Source organism: Mirounga leonina, unplaced genomic scaffold (assembly GCF_011800145.1).
Source record: "Mirounga leonina isolate KUSES-001 unplaced genomic scaffold, KU_Mleo_1.0 Mir_82, whole genome shotgun sequence".
Taxonomy (NCBI): Eukaryota; Metazoa; Chordata; class Mammalia; order Carnivora; family Phocidae; genus Mirounga; species Mirounga leonina.
In genome coordinates, this window is record NW_023270825.1 from 39,848,814 (window position 1) to 39,869,666 (window position 20,853).

General features: G+C 41.0%; 1 protein-coding gene across 2 annotated transcripts in view; it reads right to left on the reverse strand.

The window, feature by feature from the left end:
• The window catches only part of DAAM1 (dishevelled associated activator of morphogenesis 1), a 164,581-nt gene that overhangs the window by 55,527 nt on the left and 88,201 nt on the right, over positions 1-20,853 (reverse strand). The window lies entirely within an intron of this gene.

Genomic DNA, 20,853 nt, shown 5'->3' on the forward strand with positions numbered 1-20,853 from the left:
TATGACAAAGGGGACATTTTCTGAACCATGGATCAAGGGGAACTTATTATTTTATCACTTTTTTAATTTATATTTTTAAAAAATTGAAGAACAACGGGCATAAAGTATTGTATTAGTTTCAGGGGTACAACATGGTGATGCGACATTTATATATGATACAAAATGGCAACCATAATAAACCTAGTTACCATCTGTCACCATAAAATGTTGCTACAGTAGGAACACCTGGGTGGCTCAGTTGGTTAAGTGTCCAACTCTTGATTTCAGCTCAGGTCATGAGATCAAGCCCTGAGTCGGGCTCTGCCCTAGGCATGGAGCCTACTTAAGATTCTCTTTCTCCCTCTCCTTCTGCCCCTCCACCCCCACCCCGGCTTGCCCGCCCACTTGCTCGCTCTCAAAAAAAAAAAAAAAAGTTTTTACAGTATTATTGACTATAAAGGGGAATTTAAATGGGAACTTAGCCACACTATGATACGACATTGTTTTCCTTCAGGGGCACAATAACATTGGGAAGGGCACAGTGTTTGTTGTGAGGAAAAAGGATCTCTAGGTCCTGTGAGGCACTGAGGACAGCATTGCTCAACTATTTGTCTGGATGAAATCCACAAAAGAAGGAAAACTGTCTTTAAAAATGACCATAGGATTTGGCCAGTTGTTAATTAAGACTATTTTAGTTAGTTTATTCAGACTCCAGAAAAAAGTAAAAATTTTGAAGGGTTTCATTTGATGTAACCAAAACTAGGTACTGCTTCCGATGAAAAGGTAGAATAAAGCCTGACACTGGACGGAAAGTAGTAAAATGAACATACATTACTCACAGGCCCAGCCCTCATGCTGTGACAGCTTGTGAGTTTGAGAAATGCATCTGAGCTGACGGCAACTGGAACCCAGGAATTCAGGAACCCTTCCTGAACCGCTCTGGCCAGTCTTTGGCCTTACAAAACAGGGTGACCTGAAGCCAGCACCAGGGCCCTCAGGGCTTCTGTGGATAGTAGCCCCCAGCCTGAGCCCTCACTTCCCCCCAAAATCAGGGGGCTATGGCTTCTGCTCCATGCCAACACCGAGTCCATCCGAAGACGGCATTGTAGTTGGAGCTTTCCAGGCATGTTTGCACACCTAAGTGGCTGGAAGTCATCTGTGTGATCAACTAGACTCGAAGAGGAAAATTTCGACATTCTCTAGCTTCACGTTCAGAGAGCACCTCCGTAAAATTGACATCCCCTGTGCCCTTGGAAAAGATGCTGGGCCAGGTACACGTAGCTGCTATGAGACAATGAAGCAGTTACTACCGATTTACTGATGTCAGAATCCCAATCTTTGGGATAGCAGTTTCAAGGCGGGGCTTTTAATTTCAGCCCTATACTTGACCTCAAAAACACTTTTTCTAAGCAAATCTTTCTAGGCACGTCTACTGTGGCGAGATAAAAGAAACGTAATTTCAAAACTATTCGTTAAGTAGTCACAAAAAGCAGGCAAAGTAAGTAGTGCTTACAGTGCCTTAAAAGCTGGCAGTAACAGATACCTGAACTTGAGCAGTTGCACGAATTTCATCCGGAGACTGAACGAGCCAGATGATGGGGACAATGGCTATAGCAGCAGCTTTGAAGTTGGACTGCATTACACTCGCATGGTTTTAAAAAGCTGAGGAAATCTGATGAGTTTTTAGAACAGTCCTCGGTTAAATATATTGCTTAAATATAACATGTTAATAAACTAGCTACAATGGCAGTGTAAATGCTGAACCCTTCTCTCCTCCTAAAATGGAGTGTTAAAGTTAGCAAAACCCCGCTGTTACCAATGTATTCAGCAAGCCAAAACCCACAGCGACAGCCAACAGTACTTGAACCTATAAAATCAAATAGAAGGTGCCAGATCTTCCTAGTCCCTCAAACTAGGGCAAGTTTCCAAAACTACAACAAAATCCTGTCCCGTGTCTGGGGTCCCCTGAGAGCCTGTCTGCTGTAAGCTTAACTGTCATGGTTAACAGAACAGGAGATCATTTTAGAAGCTGAAGATTAGTATATAGAGAGAAATCTTTACACTTTGGAAATGCTTTAGTAATGTAAACATATTAAGAGTAGACCTAGATACTGTAGTCAAAACAGGGGAAAGAAAACTTCATTTTTATTTCACATGCTTCAGTGCTGAGAATATCAAATGAGCTAATGTATGTAAAAGCTTCTCGTAAAAGTACTGTTATCACTATATTCCTGGGGGTGATCCTCAGAGTTCTTCATTTTGGCAATGTGTCTCCAGTTTCCTCTGTGCAATTCTGTTCCTTCTGTACAGATGTGCACTCCAGTAGCCAAGTGAAACACATCTGTGCATCAATTCTCTGCTCCTACTTTGTGCGGCTGCTAGAGTCTATAGTTACGCAGAGCCACAGGCCAGAAATAGATGAATGCAATTGTTCTTGCGGGGCGGGGGGGTTCCTTCAAAAGCACTGGACACCGAGGCATGCTGAGGAGAAGACTCTCTCCTAAGAAGTCCATGAAAGAAACTGCTGATGAAAGTCTAGGTGTCTGATATTCCCAGAAAGCAACTGGGTCCTATGTGTTACCAGCCTCTAACATGTGTTATTCTTTGAGCCATCTGCCTCCCCTCTATTTTCTTTGTTACGAAGAAACAAGTGGAAAAATAAACAAGATTGTATAGACTGCATTAGTTGTAATGGAAGCAACAGTAATATCTAACACATTCATAGCTTATGAACAAACATTAAAAAAATTGTTCTAAGCACTGTGTTCTTCATGTAATCTACCAGATGAGGTAGCCACTGTTATTTCACTCATTTTAGTGAGGAGGAAACAGAGGCAAAGAGAAGACCAGTGAGTTGCCAAAGGTCATCCTGCTAGAAATTCAGAGGCAGTGGGAAAGAATCAGGGCAACCTCTTTCCTAAGATTAGACCTCAGATTAATCACAAGCAATATACAGTAAGTGCAAAGCTGGCCTTTAACTCCTAACCACTTTACTGTATGAGAAATTCAAACATGGTGGGGCGCCTGGGTGGCTCAGTCATTAAGTGTCTGCCTTCGGCTCAGGTCATGATCCGGGGTCCTGGGATGGAGCCCCGTATCAGGCTCTCTGCTTGGCAGGAAGCCTGCTTCTCCCTCTCCCACTCCCCCTGCTTGTGTTCCCTCTCGCTGTCTCTGTCAAATAAATAAATAAAATCTTAAAAAAAAAAAAAAAAAGGAAAGAAACTCAAACATGGTTAGTGGCCAAAAATGAATTTACTTTTCCCTAAACCTTTATTGCTATCTTTGCTACATTCAACATTTCTGAATATTATTCTAATTCTGAATATTGTTCTAAGGTCTGATGTCTTACATGGATGACCTCTGATCCCTCTTCTCCAGACTTTTTGTGGGACCTCTTCTGCCCCTCTATCAATGCCTTATCTATATATATATATGTGTGTGCATACAGACAGCATTTATGAAGCTTTACCCTAACCTGTTCTCCTGTTCTGTTACACACCAGTCTAATAGCCATCTTCGTGGGGATTTCTCAAGAGCGCTTAAAGATGAGCTAACAGCACTAAGCAGTTCCAGACACTGGAATTGCAAACAAATCCCTCCCTAAACCATACACATCTAACCCTGCTTTTGACTACTGCCTTGACCGATTCTATTGAACTTTTCTCTAGTAAGCAAGGATATTAGCTTCGTTCTATTCTTTAAAAAAGCTATTTTTCCTTCTTTTAAAACGGATTATAACACTAAATGACATCTAGAGAAGGTTTTGCCCTATGAGAATACAAATTCTAGCAATCACATTAAATCCTTTTTCATTCTACCTACAGAATGGTTAATTTGTATTAAAATCTAGTTTTGATCCCTTTTAAAAGTGCTACAAACATTTATGTTTATATGCCTATCTTTAGGTCTATTAAATAATTAGCACTGAACTGATATAAACATTTTATTTTGTTAAATCTTCTGATTACTGTTTTTAGATATCTGCAAATATCACTTATTTTCAGAGCGATGGGATGGTGGAAAGATGACCAGATTTTCCATCTGAAGATAAGATTCCAGAATTTACTTTTTGGTTTACTCAGTTGGCATTTCTTGGTAAGTTTGAGTATCCCTGGGCCTCATTTTTCTCTCACCAAATTGAGAGGGTAAGACCAGACGGTTTCTAAAGTCCCTATAAGCTCTAAGATTCTACAGAACTCTAATAGTGAGGTGTCATGGAAAACCAGTGTGCACTGTCTTTAGTTTGAGGGCCCAATTTCTAAAACCAATGATTGTTTTTTTTTTAATTTATCTTCTTCAGTGACTCAATTACAAAATACTTAACTTTAAATAGCTACTTCTTTTATAGGGTAATTGGACAGGGAAAAAAAAAAACAACATTAATTTTACTATTTCTCTAATCCAACTCATCCTATTTCCTTGGTAGGTTGATAGTCATGTGTAAGAGAATATTGGTGGACAAACCTTCTCACTGGATGAAGGCTCTGACACTTTACTTTGCTTTCAGCCTGCACTAACTAGTTTGAAGCTCTTTTCTTGTTATCTACTTTGTTCCCATTGTCTCAAATTCTGAAGAAACAACAAAACAAAACAAAAACCCCTTTGCTAGAAAAGGAAACTGGTATAGCACAAGGGACCTTCAAGAACATTTACTTTTTGGGATGCCTGGGTGGCTCAGTTGTTAAGCGTCTGCCTTCGGCTCAGGTCATGATCCCAGGGTCCTGGGATCGAGTCCAACATCGGGCTCCTTGCTCAGTGAGGAGCCTGCTTCTCTCTCTCCCTCTGCTGCTCCCCCTGCTTGTGCTCTCTCTCTCTGACAAATAAATAAATAAAAATCTTAAAAAAAAAAAAAGAACATTAGTTTTTTTTTCTTTAAATCAGGCTTTAATTAACCAACTCATTTAGAAGATAAAGAAATACACAGTTTTTCTAACTTGGCCTCATTTTCAACTGGCACATTTTTTCATTCCAAATCTCTGGTCAGTGGCTAGTGAAAAAAATTCCAAGAGATCCTCTCCGATTCTCTTTAAATGCATAAGAGCGCATTTATTTTTTCCTCAACATCACGTTGCCCGTAAGAATAAATTCTGTACTATTTCTTTGTACTCTTTCCGAGGTAAACATTCACAGCTAAGCCCCAGACTTCTGTCTCTCACGTCATGATCATTTCTCTCTACCAATCCAAGCTGGCTGTGTTCCCCTTTTCTATCACCATCAACAGACACATATTTGAATCTTCAGCACTCACTACTTATAGGCAGGCAAGTTAAGTAACCTCATTATGTGACTCAGTTTTAGTTTCTTTATCTGTAAAATGGGTGCCTACTTCATAGGGTCGTTGTGAGGATTTAATAGATTATTACAAGTAAAGAAAGCACTGAGAACAATACACACAGAACATGCTTGAAAAATGTTAGCTAGGATGATAAGGATACTATTCCAGAATCTCCAGCTATGGCCACTCTAAGTCCTTGTTATGCTAGGACTATAAAAATTTGGAGGTACATTTGGCGGTAATTGCTCAAATTTAAAACACACACACACAGGAAGGAAGTGACCTTCCTTTAAGTCTACTTTCAGGAAGTTAGCCCACAATTATATATTTACACCTTTTTCACTGCAGTGCTGTTTGAGTCAGCAAGTAACAAAGTGAACAAATATATGGCAAGGAAGATGGCTGAATAAATTACTTTGTAGCAGTAACACAGAATGAAGTAGAATTACGTAGTCACATTCAAAATGACCAAATAGAGTATGAGGGGGCAGGGCAGGGAGGAATGCCTTCGAATATCATTTCTCATCTGTAGGATAAAAAAATGTACACTTAACCTACAAACATTTCTGGAAATAAACACAAGAAAATTGAACAATGGCTACCTCTGGGTAGGTCTTTTACTAACTTTTGTATAATTCAAACTTTTATTTTGCCACGAACATGCACTATTTTCATAGAAGTTCTAAAGCACTGTATATTCTGTTAGGACAAGTGCTTTACTTTTTCAGATGATCTGTATTAACATGATCCTGCAACATTTGGGATATCTCTGTTCTCTACACCTGGGGCACCCCTCTGTTCCCCACAGCAAAATGTAAGAACATTTCCCTATTGTCTCCTCACTAGATTTTCTATTTCTATAACACACTACAACCCTAATATCAAAAGTTCATGTAAAGGAATTTTATGATTTGGACTAAGATTTATGTACCTGAAAGATGCTAAAATTTTCAACATTTCCACACTTACATATCTGTGTGGCAAACAATTTCTTAGTAACAGCTAAAGTCTTTCAGTGAGACTCAAAGCACAGTTTAAAAATTAAGTCTTTAAGAATAACTTCTTTCGAAATTACCACAGGGCAAATTTTTAACAGGATCATTTTCCAAGTAATAATATGTAAGAACTGGTAGAGTTTTTCTTCAGTTTCAGATGCTGTTAGTAAGACCCAAAATAGGTTGTACAAAGGTCAATTAATTGCAAAGAACATGTTCTGTGGTTGTTCACTAGACCACAAATCACAGGCTGAAGCAATATATACTTGGTCAACTAAAGTCATAAATCTCCACGTTCACTGTTACAAACCTATGAGGTTCTTAGATAATACTTGTGAAAGACACATCCTTTCACTGTCTAGATTGGCTAAAAATCCTCTAACGATGTATAATAGTACCACCAACTCAAAAATAGTAGAGACATATTAAAACTAAATGAACTTCAACAGCGGAAAGGCACTGTTTCAGTATAATACAAAATAAAATTCATTCTGATAATTTTTATTATAGGACAAAGGCAACTAAATACTAATAAAAAGCTGTCCCATTTATGAAGAAAATGGTACTAGAAAACATGTTAACTCCGATCATATGTAGGATCAAGAAATCCCATCCTTGTTAATGATCAAAATAGCTACCTGGGGCGCCTGGGTGGCTCAGTCGGTTAAGCGACTGCCTTTGGCTCAGGTCATGATCCTGGAGTCCCGGGATCGAGTCCCGCATCGGGCTCCCTGCTCAGCGGGGGGTCTGCTTCTCCCTTGGACCCTCCCCCTTCTCGAGCTCTCTCTCTCATTCTCTCTCAAATAAATAAATAAAATCTTAAAAAAAAAATAGCTACCTGAACCATTGTCATTGCTATTTTGTTTTTCGTGGACCCAGCCCCATATACTAACGAACGCAACAGATGTTAACTAAATTTACTCTGTTCCTAGAATTTTTACAGAATACTAAGGACAAAGGGGCAGACGGGCCAAAATATTTTATTCTATTAGGTATGACTCCCTGATGGGTGTGTCATCTACTAAACCCAAGTGAATGATAGGAAATAGGTGCCGAGGAACAGGTCCAAGGAACAGGGAAGAGCAGGGAAGATGGAAGATGGAAAATATTTTTCGGAAGTCCTTACTGATACCTTCTGCTGACTTTCCCTTCTGGCTCAGTAATATTGTAATCAGCATCTTCTCAAAAGACAGTCATGGTGAAGCAGGGACTACCCTGACAGACCAGGGGTTGGCAAACTTCTCCTGTGAACCGCCAGGTTAAGTGTCTTAGGCTTCAGGGGCCACACAGTCTTTTGCAACCACTCAACTCTGCCCTGGTACAGTGTGAAAGCGGCTACAGCTAACACTTACATGGAGGAGCACCGCCATGTTTCAGTAACACTTTATTTACCAAAAACATTTAAGTGGCTGGATTTGGCCCATGGGCCACAGGCCGTCACGCCCTATGCTAGAACAAGCTTGGCTCTCAAGAAGGCGGGAATGCATCAAGTTCCAACTTGGTCATCAATTATTTCCCAGGTTTTCTCCTCTCCTGGAAGCCACTCCATCTCCAGTAAAGCCCAGCCCCAAGTTAGGATCAGCTCACAATGTGGAATTTGCCTGGTAACTTGCATTGTTTTCTAGAGAAGCAGCAGGACTTAAGCATGCCTGAAAAGTCCACCATCTTCCCAAGCTCACTGCTCCTTGAAAGGTAGTTTAATCCCACTTTTTAAAAAATAGCATAGGGGCACCTGGGTGGCTCAGTCTGTTCAGTGTCGGGCGCTTGGTTTTGGCTCAGGTCATGATTTCAGGGTCATGAGATTGAGCCCCGTCTCGGGCTCCGCACTCAGTGGAGAGTCTGCTTGGGATTCTCTCTCTCTCCCTCCCCCTCTGCCTTTCTCCCTCTCTCTCTCTCATGAATGAATGAATGAAATCTTTAAAGTAGCATAGCATCATTTGGTCTGAGCTTTGCCTCCAAATCTTTGTCTTGTTCTTTCACTGGGAAGAGAAGCAGCGGCAGGTCCACAGACCTGGATTCCTGAGACGGTTGCTTGCTCAGTCCTTCCAACAGCCTTCCCTCCAGCCCCTCACAGTGGGCTAAAACTATACCCTACATTTGAAGCTTGCCGAAGGGAGGCAGTTGGTTTCAAAGACTACTTCCTACGTTGTTACATTTCAAGACAGTCATGTGGTCCCTGGGACTGCCAATCTGGTTACACTGTTTGGCCACTGGCACAATTACACATCAAGTGGGTCTGCTGCCCAAATCCGGCTGGGCCCACACAAAGAATGATTACAGAACAGCAGCTTCTGCATCTGCCAGGAAACCCAACACCTCCTCCTAAGCCTCAGAATATCAGTCAGTTTCTGGAAAGACTGGAGGCTGACTTGCAGTAACAATGGCTTTCACATTTAGCATTTAGAACCATGTCAGAGGAGCAAATCTCCTTCCCCATTTTTCCTGGTGCTGCTGAACATCTGTATGTTTTTAAGGAAAGCCATCACATAATTACACAGCAAGGTCTCGGACCCTAGAGACACCCTAGTCCAAGTTTCCCCTCACAGGGGGTCCCTCATATAAGGTCACCAGCAGGTGATCGATCCTATGTTCTCTGAGAGAAGGCTTCAAAGAGTCCACAAATGTTTGGAACCAGCACCCTCCCTGTTAGAAAATTCCCTGAGACTGAATTGACAGATGTCTCCTTATAACTTCAAGAACTTGTTGGCCTTAGTTTTGCCCTTGGGAACTGCATGGAATAAGTCTAATTTCTCCTATGAACAATAACCCTGAAAATATTTAAACAGTTTGAATAAAGCTATTATGTCCTCCCAAAGTCTTCTCTTTACCAAGCCAAAAATTCTCCACTGGCTATATAGCAAAAGTTTATCTTCCTCAATTCATAAGTAAATCTCAAATTTTCCATAAGTTTATCACACCCTCATGTCTACTCTTTGCAAAAGTAACTCCAACAAATATATTTAAATCCCCCTGAAAGGGATCTGCTCACGTGTCAGTGATGTGTAACTCTAGACAGTCTCTAAGAGGTCACATGGAAGATTTCTGACCAAAATATCTACCCAAGAAGAAACACAAGTTCTTGCTTTCTTGATGGTTCACAACAAATAACATTTATGATTTAGAATAAAAGATACATATCTCATGAAGCACAGTAAAACACATGTAGTTCATTATTTTATTAAGTACATATATTGTAACAACACTGGCCATAAACTCAATAATAAAATAGGTCTTAATAAGATTGAGGATGCTTTATCTCTAAAACACAAATATAAGTTAACAGACTTAAAAAAGGGTGAATAGGACCTAGGCTCACTAGCTGCTGAGAAACTTTCTGGGAAGTTTAAGCTTCATTTATTGGATCATTGCTTTTCAAGTGTTTGGATTCCACTTATCCTGCCCTTGCTTCTCTCCTGTACATCATCCTTTCAAACATCATAGGAATTTCTTCCTTGTATGAGTGTGAAGTCTAACACCTCTTCTGACCCCCGAGCTCTGCTCTTTCCAGATATAAAAAAGCTCACTAGAATCCATATATGATGCACATTTTCCCAGAGAGCCTCCTGCTATCATATCATGTACTCCAGTCTAAAATATGATTCAAGATCTCAGATCATTTAAAATAAGTTAGCCCCTTCTCTCTCAATTCTTGAAGTTTACAATTCTATGTTGATAGAGGATAATCTTTAAAAGGTAAAATCATGGCATGAACTGATATCAAAGATTTTTCTGAACTCATTAATAAATGAGGGCACTAATAAGATGTTACAACGGGTTCAAAAGAGAATCTAAAGGCAAAGGCGTATATAATTATGTATGTGCAAATAAATGCAAAAATGGTCATCAGGACATAATCAATTATACTGCTACTAGTTTTTTTTTTTTAAACATTTTTCAGATTTCTTAAATAGCTCAAGGATGGTAAAAAGTGAAGAACACTCTGAAGAGTGCTACAGACAGAACTTTCAGTACATTTTTCCTCCCATTTCAATATAACTACACTCTAGCAGAATAACAGATGCATGACTAGTACTTCCTGGATGAAGAGGACACAATCTATAAAAATGTGATGTGGAAGCCAAGCTGTATGACTAACACTCTATCTGCTCTAGGCTCCTCACACCTAAATTACCCAGATGCTCAGGCTTGCCCAAAGCTCTTGCTGAAGAACACCTATCCTCTCCTGACCACTTCACCTCAATCTGCCAGTTTCCATTGCCTCGCCATGGCTGTGTGGCATGGTTTCTATTTGTGTATCACTGAGTTTCTGACTTGAAACCACTGAGACCACTCTATTCTGTCCCCCTTATACCCACTGTTACACCCAGTCCTCTATCCTCCCCAGAAATTTATTGGATGAATAGTCGGGGTATTTCCAAGAATTCTTGCACAGCTCATTTGAGGGGGGAAAAACAAAAAGCTGTGAGCTCAAGTGAGTTTAGACCTGCTCCTAATCCCTCCCATTCCCCAGCCAGAAAAAAAGCTATAATACCCGACCACTGTTCCCTAATAGTTTGGTCTGGAGCCCAACACCATTTAAGAGTAACACATAGGGGCGCCTGGGTGGCTCAGTTGGTTAAGCGACTGCCTTCGGCTCAGGTCACGATCCTGGAGTCCCGGGATGGTGTCCCGCATAGGGCTCCCTGCTCAGCGGGGAGTCTGCTTCTCCCTCTGACCCTCCCCCCTCTCATGCTCTATCTCATTCTCTCTCTCAAATAAATAAAATCTTAAAAAAAAAAAATAAGAGTAACACATAGCCTACACTGAGAGCAGTAGGGACACTATACTGTTGAATGCAGGACTTCTCAAGGGCACAATAGGAGCAGAATCCCTCTGCTCAACATGTCCAAAAATTCAGAGCTGAACTGAATCTAAAGAGTCATTTGCTTTCCTTCTCATTCATTTACTCATCCAATAAATATTTATTGAGTTTTATAAAGGCCTAGGCACTGTACTAGGTGTTAGAACACATCCAAAAGAACAAAGCTTCTGCTTTCCTTGTTAGTGAGACATGAAAACACGACATATGAGACCGATGAGAATATGCTTTCAAACGAAAGCATATTAGAATATGCTTTCAAACGTGAGAGTTTCTTAGAATATCACAAACTTCTGACAATAGGTTCTCAGTTATTACAAGTACAGTTACAAAGAATTGTGCCCACTTGTAGACTTTACTCCCTTTTTTCATCATGATAAAAAGAAACAGCCAAGTATTATTAACTCTCCTGCATTTTTACTGATCTCCAGTCTTTATCAATGTATCTTCTAACTTCAAAATAAAAATCAAATGTAAGCATTCCTAAGCTCAACTGGGAAAAATGCTTTGAGACATTTGTTGATAGCACAAAATGTTCCATTAGTATTTTTTATCTGTCACAAGCTTTATTTACGCTAGTAAAAATGATCAAATATTTCTGAGTGAGCTGAAATGAAACACTGCACATTAAAAATAAGGCTTGTGCTACTTCTCAGCCATCTATCATTTTTGTTCTCCCCCAAATCGCAAACCCCAGAAAAAGAGCGCCACTTGAAAGAGATCTAGTCTTCCTATGAGGACGGCAGCAATGGAACATAGAGAACAGTAATAATATGACTTCAAGAGTAAAGAGACCAATGGCATTTCTGAAACAGCTCAGGGGCTCAGTCTGTTCCAACACCCTGTTCTTTCCTGAAAAAGCCTTGGCTGACTTTCCAGAACCAAAATCTTAAAAAGTCATATGCTACAGGATCCTGGGGGAAAATGCATTTCATGTGCTGATATATCTAAGAAAAGAGCCACAATCTTTACTTAGAACTAAAAGCAGAGACTTCACAGTCCACTTCCTAAACTACGAGGCATTTATTTTATTTATTTTAACAAGTCATTTCTTTGGCAAAGCACTTCACAGCATGGAATATGACTGGAGTCTAAAAATCTCAATCAGTGTAACTTCAACATCTGAAGCCAATTTTAGATGACAATTCCCCCTCACTTTCATGGCAAAGAAAAAGAAACATTCTCCAATTATTATTTTCAGAAATGATACAAGCCCACATTCCCCTGTTGCCTATGACACAAAGGTATACAATGGCATAAAACAAATTACTTCTGTGCAGCTTGGTAAGAGTCAAGCCTTTGACCCACATGCCACCATGGAGTGCTACGGACCCAGGTACAATTCAGTCCAGCTGGTTGGTAAATTAACATGTTTGGACACATGGCTAAACCCGTATGCAGTGTGGAAATCCAATCAGTGGTGTCAATGCCTCTGTTGCTTCACATCTTGCTACCAGATTTGCTGCTACCAGACCAGCCTTTCAGAATGTCGTAAAGCAGGTTTTGATGTTCTGTAACCTGCTCTTGGGAAAACAATCAAGTGTGTTTATGATTTGCAATATAATGCGTAATACAAGGCTATAAAGAGAGGGCTTTGGAAAACAGTAATTAAGCTAAGCAGAGAATCAGGGGAAACAGTGAGCCCATAAAGGCATATTCCATTCAGAGAGCCATTCTCAGGAGGACTGTGAAAAATGCTAGGACGGGATTAACTGTCCCCAAGAAGGGCAGTCATCACTACATTTCTGATTTTAAGTTATCATTTACTCTATGGCCTACTACTGAATTAGTGGCAGCACTGCCGGCAGAAGAAATAAAAAAGAAAAGCATCAGTTGGAAGATGTCACCATCTAAGAAACGCCTACATGTGAGGACATGGGGAAGTACATCTTAGAGACTGAGGAAACAGCGAGCCTTTCCTTACACAGGAGGACAGATAAAAGGAGCCGATCTTAAGACTTCTTAAGGCAAATGTTGTTCCCATACTGCATTGAAGAAGAACAAGAGAATTTAAGACACTGTAATTTAAAGTTGGTATTCTTTCGTAGACTTTCTACTGTAACCCATTTCCAGCTCCACAAATTACTAGGTTTCTGGAGTATAAGGAATTTGGAGAACCCCAAATTAGAAGTATTAGCAGCATATTCTAAGTTATACTGGAAGCTCAGTTTCTTTCCACTTCACGAGGGGGTGAAGCTCTGAAATGCACTCAGCAGAATATGGATTCCAAAGTATTAGGTGTGCTAGCGCTATCAGTGAAAAGAATAAAATAAATGCGAATATAGGAAAAACTCAGGAAAAGGGGCTTTTTTTCTTCTTTGATACCTCTCCTAAAGTGGATACTTCCTTCCACTGATGTCCCTCATAGACCTATCTCTAGGAGACGGTGAAATCAGGCAGGCTTGGGGTATCCGTTCTATGAAACTAGGTGCCTTAGCACTTAGAGAGTCTGCAGAAGACCAGGGAAGACACCCAGGGCGGGGAAGAGCACGCAATATGATACTTACGTCCAACTACAATCTAGGAGCAAGAGGAGCCCTCCAGGACAAGGATGGCAAAATTTGCTACATATGCCTCATTCTCCCATCATGTGTCATGGCAGACATTGGTAATTAATTATCACGCTAGTCTCACTGACTCCATTCGTAACCTCTGAATGTTTCTCAAAGTGCTCCAGGCTTCAACCCCCAAGTGTTCAGAGTTGGTAATCTAAAGATAAACCTTTCTGCCAACTCTGCTTGAGGTTATTCACAGTGCAGACAGTCAACCAGGGAAGGAAGCCACAGTTCTAAGGAATACTGAAACCAAGGATATGCACTGATCTGGAGGGTCTCCTGTGCTGTGTGGCCCTCAGGGACCCACTGAGCTGGTGATAATCAGAATAGGCAGCTAGTTCTGGATTCTCAGATGTGAGATACAGTAATATCTCTTTCCATCAGAGATACAACTATCACTGAGAAACTCAGTGTGTATTTCTACACCTACAGATTGCAGAGTTTTGGAAGTGAAGTAAGAGTTGTGCCTACGTGCTTCAACACACACACAGGCAAGGGGCTCAAAGGGCCTCACAGAGCTGCATTTAGAGCCTTGGTTCCAGAGCAGCACTGTTAACAAGTACTCTATGGCAAAGACTGAGAGCTCCAAGATAGTCCTGTACTCCTAACTCTGCAATTAACACATGATGGAATCTGTTCTGTACCAGAGCTGTCAAAAGGAATCTGCTTACGAATTAAGATTTGGAAGTCAAAGATAGCTGTTCTATGGCAGCAGCTGAGAACCACTGCCCTCCCAGGGATTCCATTCAAACCCCAAAACTACAAATCTTTTCCAGCGACTGCAGCTCAAGTAGGAGTGTCCTCCCCACAGGGCAGCACCAAAGTAGGCATGAATGACAAGCACAGAGTGAAAGCTGGGGGGGCTGCTTCTCTAGCCCCCATTCCAGGGGGAAAAATTGATCTCCACAGGACACACAACACCCTCTCTCCCCATGACTCCACATTCATGGATTTGTCAAACCAAGATAGCCTACTTTTTCCAGCTCTGTATCACTTACTTGTTTTCATTGTTGTTTGAGATTCTAAGTGAATACAAATACAGGGTCATTCTCTCCCCCCGCCCGCCCCCACCTTCCAGCTTGGTGTTCCCTATTTACAGGGAAAGCAAGGCCTTTGATAAAGGGGTGTTACTCACTGCAGAAACGCAAGTATGAGGAAGCACGAAAGAGAGACGGTATCCACAAAGCAGATACATACTCGCCGCTTTTACAATGCTATCAAGAACTAGAGTATTTATAGACTGAAGAATCAACAATCCCCAAATCCAGGAAATGACTTGTATGCAGAAACTAGTTCAGAATTCAGGCATGGGGGACAGACACACAGCAATTACACATCTTAATTTCTTAACATCCAAAGGAATCGAGGAGTATGAGAAAGGAGAAGGCTTTCACGATTTTTACAGATGCTTGAGACGAAGGTACTCTGGTTAGAGGAAGACGCAAACCACTGTGGCATTTCCAGCCACGGCCGGTTGGCTCCCCTGCGCAGATGCGCTGGCTCTGCACCTCTACTTCACTTGCCCGCCAGGGAAGTGGCTAGTGCCTCAGAGGGACTTCCTGTGTTGGGTGACGGCAGACATCAGCCAAGAGCTTGCTAGAGATGCAAACACAATTTGCCTGGGTGTGGGACTGAGGGTGCAAAGAGGTCTGGAGGAGAGGAAGAGTGAACCACACACAGAGCAGTTTCCTTTGTAGTCAAATCAAACAAACATAATGCTGAGTGAACTGTCCATTTTTATACACTTCCAGTGTTTTGTACTTTTGTATGGCTTTTTATGGGTATTTGAATGGAATGCTTTTCATTTTCCAAACTTTGGGTTTTTCTTCTTTAAATGAGCACTTTCTATTCCAGTAATTTTTACTTCAGTTTGATTTGCTAAGACATATTGGAGAAAAATGGAAGAGCCTGAACGACAGCTTCTTGTATCTGAAACATTCAAACTTCAGTAAAGTGATTGACCAGGGCAACAAAATACCAGTTCCCTCCCCTCAGAGGTTGGCAACTAATCTGCTGCAGGTATAAATTGTTACAACAACTTTGGAGAGTAATTAAAGGGAAAATGTTCTTAGCAAACAACCCAGTAATTACATGTCTTGGTGTTTATGCCAGAAAAATTCTCAAACACATGCACAAGGTTGTTCATTGCCATATTTTTTTAAAATAATGAAAAAATTGCAAATAAGCATTATCCAAAGGGGTATAAAATAATTAAACTGTGGCGTGTTCATATAATGGAACATTAGATTGCAGTTAAAAAAAATGAAGAAATACCATATACTGTTTATGAATATATACATGCAGAGTAAGGTTATAAATACATGGGCAAGGAAAAGAAAACACATAAAACCTCCAGAATAGGTCACCTTTGGGCTTCCACTACTATATTTATAATGCTTTATTTTTTAAAAAACCCATAGTGATTATGATAAAATGTTAGCATCTGTTCAACATGGGTGTTTATTATATTTTGTACTTTTTTGTATATTTAAAATTCACAACAAAAATTTATAACACTTTATCCCACGAGTGGAAGGGAAAGTTATCAGAAATTTGTTAGTTTTCTTTTCTAGAAATTTTCGAGAATGCCAATTTCTCAGAACCCAGAATGTCTGCTCTGGTAATTAGGTTTAAGATTTCTAACAATGGTGGTATCTGTGCTAAAACATTGTTTCATTATCTCCTCAACATTGAAGTTTTGTTTCCTTAGCTTATTTTTGGAAATCACACAGCTAGAATGCACTACTGAGTTATAATGCTGTAACTCTGGACAAATGTTGCTGCTGAACAGGGCACTTGTAATCCCAGCTTACTTCAACCTAATAAATTACTTATTTGTAAAGTTGACTCATTTAGTAGAACCTCTTGGTGTTGTGTCCTACTGTGATGGGATTTTTCCCCACTGCAAAAAAACAGCAAGAGCAATGTTTTCATCTAAAAACTCTTATTTCAGAAACTGAAAGTATTTTTCAACCACTTGCCTTTTCTAGGCAGCAAAGGAGGAATTTTAATTTTATTGAAAAACTGGCTCAACCCACACACATACCCATTTCCCAGAATTCAGCTGGTATTCACAACTGCTTTGCCAGGCAAGCCTGATGATGGGAGCATTCCCAGGGACTACACGGGGTCAGCAGGGACAGAAGCACTGCAGTGGGCACGGGAATGAGAAGAAAGAAGTGGAGTAGAGACTGACTTTCTCAGGGTCTCAGTCTTCCCAAACATAAATTAAGGGTGCTCCTGATACCAGATTCAGGGCTCCCCAGGAGCTTAGGGACTACATGTTAATCACACTGCCCTAGAACTTCTGACATAAAGGGGACCTCCTTTTACCAATTTCTGGTGGTAACAGCGAAGATTTGCTTGGTTTCTTCTCTTATCTACACTGTATCCTCCTAACTTACTATTTCTGCCGCCAAAAGGTTCTGAGGTTCAACTAAGGCAGGGGCTTTTGAAATCTTCACTACTGTTCTAAGAAAACGAAGTATTATGATTTAAGAATATGGAGATGAATCCCAGACTAGCATGAGTGGAAACAAGCCGAAAGTGAGTCCACACTACTATTTTGATCCTAGTCACCATCACTGAAGTTGACAGTGGCAACAACTGTCATGACCATGCCCAAGATCTCTGGTAACTCTGAAGTTGTATTATCTCCCTTTCCACAACCACTCTGTGACGTTGGTCTCATTTTACAGAGAAGGAGAGAGAAATCAGAGGGGTTCGGAAATACGCCCTAGTAAATGGCACCCTCCCTCTCCCGGTCACCCTTCAAATGGCCTTTGTGCAAAGTATTTTCTCATAGCTATTATTTGCCTTCTGTTTATCTTAGAAAAAAGTGTTGCACACACATTACAATACAGTTTAGAATAACTATGAGGGGTAAACATAATTTAGGAAGCTTGAGGGCAGATCCCTTGCCTGAAAAGGCCTTTGGAGATAATCCACCCCAAGACTGGCAACATCTCAAGGCTGAAAAACAGAGACCTGTACAGAACCAGAACATAAAACCCGAACGGAAGACTACAGAAATTGCCCACAATATTTTAGATTTGCTCACTTCTCCGAGCACCAAGAAAGAGAGATATGTTCTGGTTCATTCTACAGGCAAGTTTGCTTACTGCTTCTTCATTAATGGAGCTGGGTGCCTACTGGGTATCAATACAAAACTCCTAGCTTAGGACCCTTCCGCATGCTTCAAGATGGGTCGTAGCAGGCACAGCTGGAATGACAGAACTGGTTAACCCTGGGAAGGAAAAAAATGCCCCAAACTGATGTTAATAAACAAAGGGACTGCAGGAATAGGAGGCACAAAAATACTCATGAACCAATCACCATTTTTTGAAATACAGCATTGGTTTAAGGGCTGCCAGAAGCAGAGGATCCTTGAATTTTCGACTCCAAATCTAAAATTGGGTGTTCATTTTGATAGCACTGGCTTTTTCAATAAAAAGAAAATAAAGAAAGGAAATGGGTCACTAGCTTTGAGACTGTACTACTTAGGGGGTAAAGGGGAATGAGAAACATGGCTTTAGTGGGTTTCTGGGCAGAAAACTCAGGAAATCTCACCAGGGCCAAGATCCTTATGATTTCACAGTTATTGCCTAAATAGATCCATGGTACTGAAAAACTTTGGGTGGGTTACAGATTCACCTTTGTTTTAATGTCACCAGGGAAGAGGGAAAAAAGAGAGGAGATAGAGGGGAAAAAACAGGTCCCTGAGCTAGACAAAGGGGGGTGGGGAGGGGGGGAGAGTTGCCTCAACAACACAAGCACTGGTTGCATTTTAAAAATAATATTTATTTTTCCTCCTAATTTCCGTAGAAGTATGTGGTGGCTTTGTAATGTTCGAGTTGGCTAGGCTGAACAATATCCCTTCTGGTAGGTTGCCGGGTACGGTGAGCCACAAGAGAGATTCTCACAGGAGATGGGCAAGGGAAGCAGCTGCCATTTTGTACTTCATACAGGTTGTCCTTTATCTGCAAGCTCACCTTGTTGGTGTGGAATAGCAGGCGGGTCTGCAACTGCTCCACCTTCCCCTGGCTCCTCCCTCAGCTTCTCCTAGGCCAGGTGTGTGTGTGCTGAGCTCCAGGATGAATGGCTCAGGCTTCCGCACGACACCCACACCAGAGTCAGAGGCCAAGGGAACTGACTTGGGCTTCAGTCTGTCCTGTGGACTCCAGCCTATCCTTGCTCTCTCCTAGTTTATATCCACCTTCCTTCCCAATTGCCTGTTCCAAGGACATGGAACTCCAAGGACATGGAGCTCCAAGGACATGGAGCTCCAGCAACAGAAACAAAGGCGACAGCCTTATGGAGAGTGCCCAGTCAGCTTCATGATTATGTCAGGGTGAATCTCTTTGCTCTGTGGGTCTCTGCCAGTAGTCCTGCTTCTCTGAAACCTGACTGATACAAATACATTGTTTGTACGTTTTAAAAAGAGCAATTTTATTTTTACAACTGGGGAAAAAATACCCCAAAGTAAGGGGGAGAAGGTACTGTAGAAAATTTGGGAAATATCTATACAAAGAAAAAAATTAAAGTAAATCACCCACAATCCCACCAAGCAACTGTTTCTGTCTGCCTACCTCTATCTATACTCCTTTGCAAACTTTGATCGTACTGATTATGGTTTTATGCCTTCTAAAAAAAAACAAAAAAACTTATCATTATAGGCTGAGCAGTTTCCCATGTCATTAAAATTTCTTTTGAAAACATGACTTTTCAATGGCTACAAAATACTCTTGTTAGGGTTGTGTATTACAATATAACCATCCTCTTTTAAGTTGGTTACAATCATGGGCTTTCAGGAGCAACATTACAAAGAATTGCCTCACCCTGGACCTTTGCAATATTTCTCATCACTTCCGTGGGAGAATGTTTCAGGCTCTGAATACATATTATCAAATGGTTTTGATCACTATCTTCAGGTCAATCAGCACCTCATACGTAGGCCAATGTTCAAAATACTTATCAACCAGCATAGCATGGGCATCAATGAATCGGAATCAACGATTTAATGTGGGAACAGCGTCTTAGGGTCCCCTTGGTGCCATGCCAGGAGTTAACGCTTGAATCGTGGGGGAAAACTGGTGGACCCTTGGGGGAAGGATCAGACTGTCACGGAGATTTTTATCAGGAGGGTTTGAGGCAGCTGCCCTTTACCAAGGAAGTTGGCAATATTTTGACAGTTACCATAGTTTCACTGGGGTATGCTCAGTGAACATCAGCCTATGTTGGAGTTTCTTTTCTTTTCTTTTCTTTTCTCTCTCTCTCTCTCTCTTTCTTTCTTTCTTTTTTAAACTATGTTGGAGTTTCTACCTGACCTTCTCTTCTCTAGGCTGAACAAACCTCAGTTATTTCAGTCTTCCCCCACTGTGTCTTCTTTTTTCAAAAGTTTAAGCCTCTTTACAGATTTCCTAACAAGCCCTACAAATTGTGTTTAGTGAAGATCAGATTAGGCCAACAGTCTAATGTTGACCTTTTCAGTATTGGAAAAGGGACAAAGAACAAAGTACAAACCAAGAGGGAAAGTATACAGTGCATGTGAACATAGCTCAACTGTTGACAAAGGAGCCAGCATCTAGATGATGGGATAAAAGCATGACAATATCAGCTCTCTCACTGGTGTAACTGCTAGACAGGACAAAGTGGTGAAGGAACTGTTGTCTGAGTCACACACATCTACCCCCAAAGATTGGTGGCTCCTTCCTTTGTGCCCCAGAGCCTGTTTGCTTACCCTATTATGGAGCTTATGACAAGACTTGGCAATTATTTGATCTTATCTGCTTCTCCTACCAGGATCATCCACTCCAGGAAATCTGATTTATTTGTTTAGTCATCCCCAGAATTTAGCCAAGAGTCTGCCCTAGAGAAGTACTCAATACACCTTAGGTGAATCACAAACCATTTTGCCCTTCACCAATTGCATGGCTTCATGGAGTTGGGCCCCAGATGTTCCAAGCTAGCTGTTTCTTAGTGGTTCAGTATGGAGTTATACACAAACCCTTATCTGTCAGAGTCAGGGAATATGTAGGTAAGGCAGAGAGTTTCAGAGCCTGCAGAGCCTGGAGATGCCCACTGTCCTCCAGCTTCTGTGCTCCCCTCATTTGTTCTTTTAGAGAAGTAGAGGGCAAAAGACAGCGCAGTCTTATTTCTGATCACTTCTACTTCTGCCACTTTCTTCAACCCCTTAGCACTTGGGTGTACAAATGCCAACTGAAATCCATT